Source organism: Octodon degus, unplaced genomic scaffold (genome assembly GCF_000260255.1).
Source record: "Octodon degus isolate 3935 unplaced genomic scaffold, OctDeg1.0 scaffold00086, whole genome shotgun sequence".
NCBI lineage: Eukaryota > Metazoa > Chordata > Mammalia > Rodentia > Octodontidae > Octodon > Octodon degus.
Window position 1 is genome coordinate 3294599 of NW_004524662.1, and position 4973 is coordinate 3299571.

A 4973-nucleotide genomic window follows, 5' to 3' on the forward strand; every position below is an offset into this window, starting at 1 on the left:
ATAGAAACAGGTCAAAAGTATGAAATGTTTTAAAGGTTACTATCGAGACCATGTATCCTCACAAGTCTCCAGTTTCACTAACACGCTAAATAAGCGATTTTCCAATACCAAATGAAGTGCCAAACCCTTAGAGCTAAGTTTACAAGTTACTTTAATTATATATAAATAGAAAATAAGCCCCAAAATAAATCTACCATAGGAAACATGAAAATAATACCAGAGTAATCACAGAACTGACAATTGTTAAAGATCAAATAAGTGAAGTATCACTAACTTGAAGTGGAACAACCACATAGTAAATCTCTGGAATACTACTTCCCTTTTCCAGATTTCATAATAAAATCAATGTATATTAACAGTGCCATCTACTGCTTGGTAGTAACACTACAGTGCCCCAAACTGGCCCAATGAATTCAAGGTGCTTATTTCTATTTTTGTTGGGGGTGTTATCATTACACTTGGTCCATGATGCTATTCTTAGGGCACTATGACATGGGTTAAACATACAGAATCATGAGTGTCTCTTCATTTTATAAAAAGGATAGGTGTGCTTCCAACTAATGATCAACTGGAGCAACAATGTAATGAAAATCATTAGAGTCAGGAGAACTGTGTTCATGTTCTTGTTCTTAGTTTACCATTGCTTGCCCACGTATTCTGATTTGGCTTCACCCATCCTTCTTGTCTTAATGCTAGCAAGACAATCTTTTTGGACTTCTTTATTTTATTTCATTTATTTATTTATTTATTTATTTATTTATTTGCGGAACCAGGGATTGAACTCAGGCCCTTGAGCTTGCCAGGGAAGTGTTTATTCCACTGAGCCATCTCCCTGGCCTTGGACTTCTTTATTGTAGGGAAAAAAAGCCTATCACATTTTTATGTGGGCTCCACAATGAAGGTATTTCAGTCTTCTTCAACATGTTCTCCAAATAGATCTCAAACTTTCTGTAGTTATGAACAGAGATAGTTATTTTTAGGCTATCCAACATGAAAATAAAATTATCTCCTTAGAATCTAAAATATACAGACAGTTTATTTAATCAAAAAAAGCCGATTAGTAAGTATTTCCACTTGTTTACAATCTTGGACATAGGGAAAAAAAGAAATTCTGAAGGCCGTCTCCTGGTTCTCCAGTCAGCATCCTTCTCAGGAAACCACACTGACCATGAAGTGATTACACATTACACGTGTCAAGGTGCCACTTACCAGCTCAGACCCTATTGCTCAAATGTCCCCAGGCCTCATAATAAAACCAGTTCAGCTTCCAACACTGTTTGCAGCTTTCTTGGCACGAGGAACCCACAATGAAAATCCCATGAGAATGGAAAAATCCCTCACCTAGCATTGTCATGTTAATTATTTTAGATGGCATCTTCCTACATTGTCCACAGTTTGTACAACTCCTAAGCTCAAGTGTTCCTCCTACTTCAGCCTCTCACATAGCTGGGGCTACAGACATGTGCCATCCCTCTCAGATTTGCTTAAAACATTTTTAACACCTGAAGTTATCTACTCCCTGATGGGATGTGCTGAAAACACAATGTTGCTTGAGGTAATATTTCTGTGAAAAATTGAAAACTTCAATCTAATCATATGGAACCACTACCCAAACCCAAATTGACAGACTGTCTCCAACAAATTTGCCTGAAAATTTCCAAAATGTCAAAGTTTTGCAAGATAAAGAACTGAGGACTGTTTTATTTTTTTTTCTTTTCAAAGTTTTATTGATAAACATATAGCAATGAGACAGTTTCAAATCAAATCGAAAGTACAGTTTCAACAAATAATACACTGCATACATTCTTCTCAGTGGTTAATTTCTGTACAAGATGCAGACTTGTGATCCTACTTACAAACACCATTAGAAAAAATCATTCTATTCATTAAGAGAGTGCAACTATATATCTATCCCAACCACTTTGAATACACAGATACAAAATGGACATTCATAGTTATACCCCAATTTTTTTTAAGTTCCGTTGTTGAATATTATAGGTGTGTAAACTCAGCAAAATATTCTAAAAGAGTACAGAAGCCCATAATATCATTGGGTTTTCTGTTTAACTGGCAATGTCAGAAATTATTGACCTGAGTCCCCTACAGCTCAACATAACAACATGGCTTTACTTCCTATATTTCGTGTTCATACTTTTCTACTGGATGGTTAAGACCAAGGTAAAGCAGGACCTGTGCAACAAGAGTTGTAGTTTTTTGGTCTGACAAGGTCAGTGAAATGCCCTCAGGATTTATCTTGAGATCCTGTACCTCAGATTGTAGAACCTTTGTCAGTGTCAGCCATGTGGATGAGTCACGGCCAATGCTTGCCCTATGTGCTCTCTGTGAAAGCCTGAGAGAGTGTCTTCTCCCCATGTGACTCTCCTTAGGCACACTCTACGTCATCGATCACTTTCTGAGGACTGTTTTAAATTCGAGAAGACTGACTGTTGCATTGCTGACCTCGAGCAGCAGTCAACTCCACCCAGAACCTGGGAGCAGGAGATTCAGAATCAAATCTCTTCTCTCATCCCTCTCCTGTGAGATTTTTTTTTTTTTTTATCTTCAGCTATAGTTTTTTGTCACTGTCAGCAACTTTCTCTTCAAATATGATGGCTAGCAATTTTATCAACAACACAGACCTTCACTCCACGAATTCCCGTGTGTTCATTGGGAATCTGAACACTCTTGTGGTGAAGAAATCTGATGTGGAGGCCATCTTCTCGAAGTATGGTGAAATTGTGGATTGCTCCATTCATAAGGGATTTGTTTTTGTCCAGTATGTTAATGAGAGAAATGTCCAGGCTTCTGTAGCTGAGGAGGATGGCAGAATGCTTGCTGGCCAGGTTTTAGATATTAATCTGGCTGCAGAGCCAAAAGGGAACAGAGGAGAAGCAGGTGTGAAACAATCTGCAGAGGAGATGTACGGCTCTTCTTTTGACTTGGACTATGACTTTCAGTGTGATTATCATGACAGGATGTACAGTTACCCAGCACATGTTCCTCCTCCTCCTCCATTGCTCAGGCTGTAGTGCCCTCAAAACACCAGCGTGTAGCAGGAAACACCCCCTGAAAAGGCAAAAGTGGCTTCAATTCTAAGAGTGGCCAGCGTGGATCTTCATCCAAGTCTGGAAAGTTGAAAGGTGATGACCTTCAAACCATTAAGAAGGAGTTGACCCAGATAAAACAAAAAGTAGATTCTTTACTGGAAAGCCTGGAGAAAATTGAAAAGGATCAGAGCAAATGAGCAGTGGAGATAAACAATGATAAAACCAAAGAGGAACAGACCACCACCTCCCAGAAGAAAGATGAGACTAATGTGAAGATGGAGTCTGAGGGTGCTGTGGATGACTCCGCTGAGGAGGGGATCTACTGGATGATGATGAACATGAAGATTGGGCGGAGGACCAGCTGAAGTTGATCAAGGATGAAGAAAAAGAGGCTGAGGGAGAGAATGACAGACAGTGCCAGTGGCGAGGATGTCTCTTAAGCACATAGTTTGGTTTAGAAGTGTCCCATTATTTGTTTACCTAGTCACTTGTCTAAGATCTAAATTTCATAGATCCTCTTCCCTAGTATCTTTTTTTTTTTCCGGAACCGGGGTTTGAACTCAGGCCCTTGTGCTTGCCAGGGAAGCGCTTATTCTACTGAGCCATCTCCCTGGCCCCATCCCCTAGTATCTTCAGCACATGCTCACTATTATCCCTGTGTCCTATCATGTTCATAATTGCCCTGCACCTAGTACCATTTTCACTTCCTTTGATGCTCCTAGTAGTTTTGTTAAATCTTCTCCTGTAATTTTTGTTTTTCAATTTTGATACCTCTTTATGCCTTAACAATAAAAAGATTGTATGGTTTTTATCAGGTGTCTCCACAATAATCTCTCATTATGCAGGCAGTATAGTTGTTTCCATTTACACATAATTTCAGTAGTTGCTTCCCTAACTGCAAAGGCAATCTCATTTAGCATAGCATCTGAAAGCAGCTTTGAGTTAAGAGTCATGTGTATCACCCCACATCAAGTACTTTGTGGTGCTCTTAATCACAAATGTAACAATATATTTTTGTGAATGAGAGCATGTCAAATGCATCCTCTAGAAAAATTAGTGTAATAGTAGTCTTTGCTTTCTAAAGTTGATTCTGTGGGTTGTTTTTTGTGAATGCCTGATGTTTGGGATCTTTTTTCTCAAAATAAGTAAGTCCTTTTTAAATTTTTTAAACATTTTTTATTTTTAAAGTTTTTTTTATTAATTTTGTTGAGAAACAAAGAGCAATGAGACAATTTCAAAACCTATTAGTAGGTCAGTTTCAATAATTAATACATTGCATATTGTTATCTTTGTAGTGGTTATTCATAGTACAAGATGCAGACATGATATCCTGTTCAAACACTATTAGTACAAAAAATTCTTCTCATTGAATTAAGAGAAAGTAGCTGTATATCTAGCCTAACTATTTTGTATAAACAGATACAAAACAGTCCTTCCTTTGTATCCCCTTTCTTTGTTTAGTTTTGTCAGAGATGGGTATTCCATTGCCATTTAAATATTGTAGGGCTGGGGAGATAGCTTAGAGGCACAAGCACCTGCCTGGCAAGTGCAAGGTCCTGAGTTTGATCCCCAGTACTGCAAAAAAAAAAACAAAAAACAAACAAATAAATATTGTAAGTGTGTGTCTCTCGAGTAAATGTTCATTTTTTTAAAAAAGTAATAAATGAAAACAAGAGACAAGAAAAAAAAAGTCATAGGACTGTCCTGCTACAATGCTGCATATGGTTAGATTTCTAAATTTCTATATAAAAATGTGTATTTCTTTATTCCTATTTTTTTATTTTTTTCTTCACATTCTGTAGGGATTTAAAATTTAACATATCCATACTTGATGGAAAATACCTGTTCCATGTTGTGTCTAAGATGTTTGATATTCAGACGGATAGTGAGGTTCAGCTCAACTGCCTATTTATAGGGTAATAATAT

At 37.5% G+C, this 4973-nt stretch overlaps 1 pseudogene; it reads left to right on the forward strand.

The window, feature by feature from the left end:
• The first annotated feature begins 2609 nt into the window (after nt 1–2609).
• LOC101578930 lies at nt 2610–3487 on the forward strand (annotated as a pseudogene).
• The last annotated feature ends 1486 nt before the right edge of the window (nt 3488–4973 follow it).